Here is an 11,072-nt window from a genome sequence, read left to right as displayed (position 1 = left end):
ATACTCACTCAGATAGCTGTATCGGGCCAATCTATTAACTTCAATTCTATGTTTATATACCATATACTGGAATTTGTTTAACTTTTGATCAATTAGTTGCTGCAATAATAAGGTTGACACTTGAATTGTAAGTCCTGTTAATTTGTTTAAAAGTTACTGGTGTAAAATGTAGCAGTTTAATAATATATAACACTTCAATAAATGTATATCTTTGTATGTATTTATTATATTTAGTTTTACAAAGTTAAGAAAGCAATGCTTAAGTCAAGCCTGAGGTTGCCTTACACACATAAGAATGAGCCATGTCCCTTCCACACAGTGAAGCATACAGATTACAACTTAATACAGCACTTGGTATCAGGTGACACCCCAATCCCAGGTACAGATATAAGTATCGAGACTAAAAAAAACTCTGATCTGTGCATCCCTAGTTCTTAATTTGTACATGTTCGCTAAGATTAATTAAACCCTGTGAGTTTTAAACAAGTCTCAACGTCAGGCGGGTCAAGAAATCGACTTTATTCAACCAAACGCACTGCGACAGACAGACGGGACCAGGATTAACCTTGCGGCTGCCAAGAACCGCAACAGATTTTCTGGACTCCAAATATCTCCACACTTCACCAAGAGTGAGAGATCAGATTCATCCGAAGTTGTTTACAGCCTCCATGTACACAGGGTGTATTAATAGCCCTGGCATCCCGGGGGTTAAAGACCTGACAAGCAAAACGGCAAAACATTAAGAGCGTGTAAATTTACAAAGACGCTGGCCACGGTCAATGAAGACACAACCAGTTGGTCGAGCTACTACGGTTATACCAGTTAGTGATGGCAAGACCCGATCGACATTTTCCTTTCGCTAGAAAACCTAGACAACACTACTTTAAAAAGGCAGTACATGGGCCATATGAACTTTCTAGAAGCCTGCAACTTAAGGCCACATGAGGAAATTACACATTCTTCTGTTATTGTTGAAGATGCTCCAAGTCTCCTCAAACACATGGACACATATGCAACATGAATGCCGCTTGGTGTAATGTTTTCCAGAGTGTGTCTAACATGGCCCCTGCCACAGAAGAACCACAGGAGGATCAATGTGGTTGCAGGAGCTTCCCCTGCTGTGGAGGGCTTATTGGACACTCCGCACAGGGAATGCCCAGTTTGAATCACTGCTGATGGGACTGAAGCAACATTGTGAGTTTAGGGTACAATTCACAATGCAACAGAAGTTCCCAACCTGTGGGTGATTAATCTGAGGGGGTCACAAGATGATTAAATGATTTTCATATTTTCAGACGTGGAACATATCTTTGCTATTTGTTCTTGTGAAATCCTTTGTATTTTCACCTACTCAGGCCGACAAAGGCTTCCAAATGAAAGATGGATAGAAACATCCCACTTAACTACTCGAAGCTCATGTCCACACTTATCCAGTGTTAAAGACAACTCGGAACTCGAAAATCGCCAACCTCTTACTAGAAAAAGTACAATGGAACACCACTTAAAAGCAAAGCAAAAAATGTTTGACTTCAGAGTGTAAGATTGTGATAAAAACACCCAAACTTCCAGCCCATAGAGCAAGTGCACAAGCTTTTATGTAATTCTCTTCTGGTTTACAGGTGTCCCTTTCTCAATGAAAGTCTATAGAAAAACACCTTTTGTGCCCACTTGCATTACGTGACGGAACCGGAAGATTTAATTCCAAGGTCTGGCCACTTTGTAAAATTTCTAGTGATGTCGTCTGTTACCTCAAACTGTTTTTTTCCTTGTTTTGCTAATATGGCTGCAAGGTGGCTGCACTGCTTAAGAGTTCAATTGTATGTACGCGAGCCAAACAATCAGCAGTTTGTCACAGTCGGACATGATTTTGTTTGGGCCGTGCACCTGGAAAGCTTACAGGTGAAAATATAAAATGGGAAATGTCGACCTCCAACGTTGACTAGAATGCAGCATAAGGCGTCACCTGTGGTGATTGGTCATAGGTATTCATAGGGGGTAAAAGCTATAAACTTTGGAAACCAATGCTAAGCGGGATAACATACGGCATTGTGGCACAAAAAAGGAATATAGATTGGTAATTCCAATACTTTGTCAACCTAATGACAATGCAAGCTCCATTTGTGGTGATGAAAAGGCCACTTCAATACTTTTCTGCATATAGGGTTTATTAACGTCAGAGCAAACACATACACACACAAATGGATGAGGAAGCAAGAAGTCAAAACATGTATAAGTGTATGGCCAGGGAGTGCATGTACTGACTGTATGGAGACGTTACTTTGGCTTAACATTGGTCTACTGATACTGAGGCATCACAGCAACAGCTTGCCAGAGTCATAGTGATGCAAAGTTAGGACATTATGCACTGAAGGCATATGTGGCCCTGTCAGTTTCAATATAGCTCTCCCAGTGGCCAAAAGGTCAGATGTTTGGTGCAGAGAAGCCAGAGCATTGAGCTAAATAAAGCTATGAGCTCAGCTAACATTGACAAGATACATGCACTCTACGGCCTGTCTTCTGCTCCAATAGGAGCAGTGACTTTATGATTAACCGAGCTAGATCTCATCACAGTACTTTCAGATTAATATGGCCACCTCAGCTGACTACTACTACTACTACTGCTGCTGCTGCTACACGCTCTTGTAGGTTTAAGACAGCAAATCAATCAGACTTTAAGCACTTCGTACGAGTGTAAAGATCAAATCTTACAACAATTGGATAACTCAGTCAGGATGTGTGTGTGTGTGCTGGAGACGAACAAAAGGTGTTCTTTTCTCTCCTCTGTCTCCTGCTGAACCCGTAAGACCAGTCTCACACGTTGGTGACACTTTTATAATAACACGAAAGGAATTCTTTCTGCTAGCATGTAACGTTAAGGCTAGCTAAGAGGGGGGGGGGGGAACGAAATCACACTCAAGCCGTGTAGCCAACTGTGAGTTGGCAAAATCTTGCCTTTGATCCAAAAGAGTGGAAAAAAACTAGGCCTAGCTGTTGTTAAAACACCGTAAAACACTTTACAGTGATATTTTCTACGCTATAGTGGGTCTTTTACAGGCAAAGTCACCGATAACACACTCGAGCTGGCGTGCTAGTTGGTTAGCTTGCGAGCTAATAATACCCCAACAAACTCCAAACTAAGTCCAAGAGACGCTTGAAAAGTCACCGCGAACACAACAATGAGAGGCTGGGTGAATTAAATAGGAACTCACTCCTAAAACACAGGAGCCTCTGATTCAGCAAAGCGGCGGCGGGGAAAATGCGAAATATGTCAAATATCCCAAAACTTCCAAGCACACACGAAGCGAAGCAGCTGCCGCAGCATGAAAAGTTTGAGCACACAACAAAGAACTATCTGAGAGCGGCACTCACCTCACTATGGCTTTCCTGCCCCTTGTTGTTACAGGCACACGCTCTTCCCCGTGCGGAGTTGTTTGTAAAGCAGTTTTACTGTGTGTATCGCGAGTATTTCCTCGGTACAAATAACCGTGTTTGACAGAAAAAAAAGGCGGAATGCCAAGTATGAGTTTGGTATGGAATCAACGCGCGGAGGAAAACGCACAGAGGCGTGGCGTCGAAACACGCGCACACGCAAAAGTTTTTTGGGTGTCCCAACGCAAACTCCTCCCATGACACCGGACTCCTGGTGGAAGAGGAAAAAGGGGGGATAGGGAAGGATGGTAGTGCTGAGTGTATGATGATTTCTACATATACTACATATATGCACTGATAGTGGATAATAAAGTAATCTATTACAAGTTAAAAACAACAACAATGCTGCTTCACTATTTGGGCCTGAGAGCTACACTGTGTCAACAGGTTTGTGCTAATATAACTTTTTGCTTTATTACCTAATCTCGAGGTCACCTTCCTAGATTATTGGGTTTAATCAAATTACTATGCAGCATATCTTGCCTATGAAAATAATTCCCAGTAAAATCTCAAATCCCAAATTTATATTACAGTCAACACAGATTTATTCTCACTAGGCCTGGGTAGATTAACTAAAATATTCATGCTTCCTTTCTTCATAGGACCAATATCAGTCTATGGACCCTACACAGCTCTACATGTATTAATGATTTTTTTAATTGTATGCTATTTAATATACAAATAATGGTATAAATTAAAACTTTCTTTGGAGAGGGAAACATCAGAAACCATCATGGGAGATATCATATGATGACATGAGGCTCACTGATCTTCAACAAACTCTTTTTCAGGCAACCTGTGTGTCTATTATTCAGGTATTTATTCAAATATATTCTGGAACAATTATATATTTACATTCCTAACACAAGAAGACTATTGTATATACCCTCTGATGTCACATTACTTATTGTGAAACTATACACTTCCTAGTGAAGTGCTGGGACACTGGGGGGGGGGCTGACAAAGCTGCTCAGGGATCTAGATAGGCTTGGGTAAGCCCTGGTTAATGATTTACATCACCTACAGTATTATTCTCCTATACTGGCAAGGTAGGAGTAATTAGAGGAAAATGCCCTGCTTATGCAGCCATGTAACAGTGAATCTATTGTAAAAGGAGATGTAATGGGCTCTGGATGAAATGTCACGAGACTGACAAAGAGACTTAAACACTGTTATTCTCAACTGCTGACAGTAAGCTCCTGTTTAATGGTACAGATTAAATGCTGATATCTGAGCAGGAACCTTCCAGGAGTTACACCTATTTCCAACAGTTGGAGTCGGATCAGAAGAGGTCAGCGAGGTTTGATGCTGAACTCCCAACATTATCATCCCGATATATTTAAGACTTGCTTCCGCTATCAGCACCTACATGAAAATGCATTTGCCTCCCACTTGATGTGCCATTGGAGTAATGTTATCCCTGAATATGGCCACTAGAGGACAGTATTACCATAGTCATGTGTATATTACTATGTCAGGGGACTAGCAGCCCATACATAGTACTGATTGATGAAAAAGTAAATGCCATTGACAACCAATTAGGAAGCTTTTTTTTTGGTAAATGTTTTATTTGGGTTCATCGTTGTGAATTTATTTATAAAGAGCCATTTCATGGTTTAGTTGGGTCAAGATGAATGACCAAGCCAAAACTTTAAAGTTCTAAAAACATTTATTTGGAATAAACAAAAGTGATCAAGGTGAGTATGCTGATAATGATGACGGACGGGCCTCAGAGCCTCAGACTGAAGTAAAGAGACAGTAGTTGACAGATTGCTTAACATCAGGTGGATTTCCTGCATGTACAAACACGTCTACACAGGCCTTGACAAAGTTCTCTCCCTTCCCCAGTGAGGTCTGCGGCATCAGTGGAGAACAGGTAGTTCTTTTCTTTCTTTCCAAATTTATAGAGAGAGAAAAAAAGAAAAGGAGAAAAAAAAAGGGATTTCAAAATTCAAAATCTGTCAGAAATAAAAGCCACAATGCATCTTGGCATTGGCATGCATTTTAAAGAGGTCGACTCTGTTTAAATATAGAAAGTATATGGGAAGTAAGCCTCTCTCTGTCTCTCTCCTTTATCCTTCAATACTTTCCACCTCTGTCTCACTCACTCAGGGACTGGCTGCAGGGCAGACTCTTCAGGATTGTTCATTCCACAGTCTACAGAGTGGTTATAGGCTGCTCTTCATTATGGAAACAAAGAAGAAGACATTTACATAATTATAATATCCATAAGTCCCATAAATGACATGAATACACAGTGGAGACAGACAATCTGATCTCACAGTAGATAAATTCACACACAAGAGGGAATTAGGAGAAATAATAATAAAGAAAAAATCTGCAAAAAAGTGGGACTATTCCTCAAGGATTGCCATTACGGCTCACAAAATGCATTTACACACGTGTTCCACTAGATGGGGCGCCTCATCTAACTAGAGTGAAACCTGCTCCAAATGGTAGTTTATAACAAGAGTTAGTGACAGTGGAATAATCTATCCTGTATTTATTTAAGGGCAGATGTTCTGTTACATAGGTGAACTGTTTAGGTTTTAATCTGACTAGTCATGTACCAAGCCAAAAAAAAAGAGAGAGAAAGAAATCATAGCACCTATCACAGAAGACACTTATTGTGCTGAGTTTAATACCTGCTAAGCTCTAAATGCTACAATTATCAATCTTCAAGCAGGCTGCTACTCTAATGCCACCAGAGATGTCCCATCGTGATTACTATTGGCTACTCTTTCTACCAATGAGCCAATCAGAGCAAAGCAGAAACTGCATCAAGCCACCTGTTAAACCTATACTGCACTGGATTCTGTTATCACTTAGTAAAATAGTATATAACGCTAAATAACTTCCGAAAAATGTATGATGTAGATATTCCTCCTCACTAAATTATGCATATGGTTTGCTATATGCAGCATTGTTTCGTCCTACCAGCCGGCAAAGCCTCTTCAGACAGGTAAGCAGCGGGTTATCTCTACTTTATGAATTTTCTAAAGTTTATTTAGCTTGCGTTGTTTTTTTTCAAGTTATGCATTTTCAAGAGTTTTGACTTTTTTCGCCCAGTTGGTAAACACTTCTTAAAATCGGGCAAGCTAGTAGCTTTTAGCTTGTAACGTTAGCTGGGCTGCTAAGAATGCGTCCACAGCATTTAGAGAAGTCATTGTGTTGGGCCTGATAATTCTGTTGGTCAGGACTCTAAAATCATTTTAATGAATAAAGCTGTTGCCTATCTATTGAATCAAGTCAATTTTATTTATACAGCCCAATATCACAATTTTTCCTCAAGGGGCATTTATTCATCAGCCTTTGGATCATTTTGGCATTTATTTCGAAATATAATAATTCGGCTACTCTAAGCCACAGCCAATACATATTATTGGGCCTCTAAACACCTGACGTCACGCTTTCTGATCGCATTAACGTTACTTGATCCACTACAGAAATAAGAGCTCATTTTTAATTATTAAAATAACTTCTTCATTAAATGCTTCACACAATAACTAAACAACCCGTCATTGCAGGCAGGACAACAGCGTTTGTGCAACTCTTTATTTTCCCCAGAATAATTAGCCTACTTCAGATTATTAATTCAGTTAATCAATAACTTGTTGCATGTATATTTCTATGGCTATATTTTTTATTTAAATAAATACATATTTAATAACGTCCATAATTATTGTACTACCAAAAATGTGTTTATATGCATGCCTTTACAATATTTTAGCTCATAAGCTAATATTTAGGAAACATGATAAGAAAAAAAGGTGTACATTTTGGAAGAGCTGTGGAAACAATGAAATAATAATTTAATTTAGTATTTATTTTCTCAAAATGTAATGCTTTAATCAGTGCTGTAATTAGAGAGCATTATAAGTAAATACAAACTATAGTTTAGAGTAATTAATGAAATGATTAGGCTACTTTTTCTGATACACTACCTTGACTTTACAATATTAAAACCCCTGTGCACGAGGTTGAGGTAAGTAAATCAGTAACAAAGTTCATGAGCGTATCCGTGTACTTATGCAATAAAACAGAGAGCCCAGTTAGCTTTATCTTTTAAAATAACGTAAATATTTAGTTTCAAATCCTCCCAGTGCATGTGTAAATCTGTCTGTACTGAGCTGCTTGTGTTATTGATACCAGGAGAGATAACAAAGTGAGTGTGTCCCTGTGTGAACTGGGTGTGAGCACCAAAACACACTGTTATCAGACTCAGCTGTCACGTTCAGTTAAAGGCAGACTAACCTCACAACTGTGACACAGCTGTTGAAAAACTCTGCTCGAAGTCTCAAGCCGTGATTAGCTTACATGAGACCCATTGTGTAATGCTTCACTGCATATTATAAATACTGAAAACATGTCACAAACTTCTCTCTTCCTGTATGAAATAGAAATGGTCGCTGTGCATTCAGAGTACATCTGCTGCTACAGTACAGTCTAGCTGTGACTATATTTGTCCTCCCCTCCTTCTCTCTTTTGCAAGGGGACAGGAGAGTCAAGAGTTGGACGACTGCCAAAAGAGGCCGGCCCACCATGCAGCTGAAACTTTTACAAGCCAAGCAGGAAGAGACACGGCGAGCGATCGAAGGAGGAAAAGAAAAAGTGAGAGACATCTGAGCTTCTTTTCTCTCTTTCTCTCTGTTTCTCCCCTCTCTGTCTGTCTGTCTCTCCCTTTTTTTTGTTCCTTGTTAAAGCCATACTGTATTTGCCCGCCTTCATTGGCAGGGGGTTAGTGTAGGGCTGGAGGACAGGACGGGAGGGGGGGCGGGGGCTTTGGGTTCAGAGAGTTCAGCTGAGGAGAGAAATAAATGCATAAGCAACAAAGGAGACGTGACGTCAGGTTGAGGGGCTGTCCAACCTGCTGGCTGAATCTGAGCCTCCATGGAAGAACCGGATTGTTCACACCATATGTGTGTGTGCGCCTGTATACAGTATGAATGTGTGTGTGTGTGTGTGTGTGTGTGTCTGTGTCCATTGTCCTATCTTCGAGAAAAGACTCATGTGGAGTTTAAGCAGAGAAGCTGGACTATTGTGGTCTGTTTTGTCTCCGTGGTGTTTGAGGACTGGAAGAACCCTCCAAAAATGTGTGAGTGTGTGTGTGTGTGTGTGTGTGTGTGTGTGTGTGTGTGTTTGGTCAGTTTGAGGACTAAATAACTCAGGTATTACAGCAGCTGTGACGAGGAATCAACTGTTTAATGTACGAAAGCTGTGGGTTTTTGTAAGTTTTAAAAGAAGAGAGTGTTTGTTTCCAATTTAAAAAGCATTCCCGTTTTTTTATTTTTTGAATTTGCACTCTGCATTTACAAAATGACGTCAGCTCAGAAGCAAGATTTGATTGGTTGGCTCGGCTTGGGATACCCGCTCAAACGCCAGGGATTGGGCCGCAACCAGGCTATAGATAGGGACGGCCATTTATGAACAGATGGATTTATGTTTTCTCTCCTAATGATTGGGGTCATCTAGAGGTGACGGCTCGCTGATCCGAGATCCATTGGTGCTCAACTGACTGGCTGGTGTGTGAAAGCAAAGGGAGACGTGGGAAAGATGCCAACGGCTGGGGGAAAAAAAAGTGACATTCTCTGAAATATCCACCCTCCTCTCCCATTGATCCATTTAGCTTAACTCCCTAAAACCCCTCCCACCGAGGAGGGCAGATATTATCCCCGATGGAGGGAGAGGACGAATTTGCGGAAGGATGGAGGGGGGTGGGGGGGGGGGGCAGAGAAAAGCAGGCAGAATAAAGGTTTGAGAAAAAAGACGAGGCGAGAGAACTTGACAACAAATGTCCATCAGTTCAGAGTTCGAATCTCAACCAGTATGGGCTGTTTTTGGATCTATTGATTGTAAATATATTGTGAGATGGAACAACATGGCAGAGGCTCTTGTCTCTCTCGCCATCTGTCTGTTGCTGCCCAATACAATAAGTACAGTACAGGGTGAGCGGCGTGTTTCGGATGTCACATGATTAACGTACAAATTGTCAGAGGGCTCCCGGCTGCCGTCCTGCTGTTTTGTGTAACCGTGTCATGACAGTTTCTTCCCTTTCTTTTTATTGTCTGTTTGTGTCTCACTCTCTGTCTTAACTCTTTTTCTCTGACTCCTCCTCTTTCTGTTCCTCCTCTCTCTCTCTCTCTCTCTCTCTCTCTCTCTCTCTCTCTCTCTCTCTCGCTACAGCATGTCCCTCCCTTCCTCTTTCTGTCTCTACACCCCCCCCACCCACCCACTTCTCCCCTCCTTTTTCTCCCCTTCCCTCTTGGCAGCAGTGCCAAAGTGGGCAGGCGGACCGAGGCAAACACAGCACAGGGCAGAGCAGAGCAGAGGGCGATCCAAAGGCTGGCGAATTGATTATGTGTATGTTTGAGTTTTAAAGTGTCCTCCTGCTGTGTGTTTGTGTGCGTTTGTCTCGTTTTTTTTGGTCATACGCAACTACAAGTACCGTGAGTCTATTGGAAGTCTGTTTTCTCTTTTCGTTGTGCTCAGTGTGGTTGATACTGTGGCTTGTGTGCCTTTTCTGTGTATGTGTTATAGGGCTGTGTGAGAGCAGACGTCCCTCTGTCACCCTGTGTGCGGACAGACGCACTCACGCCAGTAGGAGGGGATTGTGGGAAGGGGGTGTAGCTCTCAGAGGGTGTGCTCTACTCCTCTCTTTTCCCTTCTTCCCGCCATCACGGCCCTCTTCTCCTCCAGTCCTCTGGCCCAGCCCGCCGCTCACGTACAAGCTCCAGGTATTTTTCTTTTTTATCCTGCGACACCGCTTCCCATCTTTTTCACAGCCCTATAATCTTTCTCCTTCGGTTCCTCTCACCCTCATCTCTGTCCTTCATTGCGGTCTTCCTCCTATAAATGTGTCTATCGTCGTCAGTTGCCACGCTGCAATCAGCTCGCCGCCATTTTGGCTCCATGGACATAGCAGGAGAAACTTTTCTAGAGCTCAGGGGGACTCCTCGACTCCCTGCTGACCATCTTCTTTCTCCTGCTTCCATTATCTCTTTTTTTCTCTCTGTCCCTGTCCTCCTCTTCCTCTCCCCTCTCTGCTCTAGGACAGCAGGCTCTGACAGGGTGGCTAACAGTCTTTCTGTGGCTTTTTGTACCAAACAGGTGTCTCTTTGTAGACTGGCAGGAGGAAGGACAGGCCTCCGCGGGTTACTTTCTGACCTCAGAGGGTCCATCGAGCCACAGAGCTGTTGTTGTGTTCAGGTCAGTGCAAGTTAAGCTGCACCCACAGGACAAGTGAGACACTTGGCAGGTCTCTTATCACCCAGAGCAGTTATAATAGCTAGTGTAAGGGCAATATTGACACTTCACATGCTGTTTGCCACCGTTAGAACTATGTGGTAGTTGTTTCACAGGAACATGCCCGTTTGTGCGCGAGGTTTATCTTTCCGCGATCTAGAGGTGCGACAGATAGTTGAAAGGTGGCAACTGTAACATTTGCCGTGACACACTGCGTCATTGGCTACTGTTTATGATACTTTGCACTTCAGAGGAAACTGAGGCAGAAATGAAACCGAGTTAAGTCAAACAAACAGACGACACTGTAAAGAAACGTTGGTGCTCCTCAGTAGTTCTTCCTCATTGTATCAGTAAAGCTGTTGATCTATTTTCACCAGTGTCACCTGCCTGTTGAAAAAGAA

Source organism: Cebidichthys violaceus, unplaced genomic scaffold (genome assembly GCF_023349555.1).
Source record: "Cebidichthys violaceus isolate CVI_PGR_0920_01 unplaced genomic scaffold, fCebVio1.0.p SCAF_6, whole genome shotgun sequence".
Taxonomy (NCBI): domain Eukaryota; kingdom Metazoa; phylum Chordata; class Actinopteri; order Perciformes; family Stichaeidae; genus Cebidichthys; species Cebidichthys violaceus.
This window is presented reverse-complemented; position numbering follows the sequence as displayed.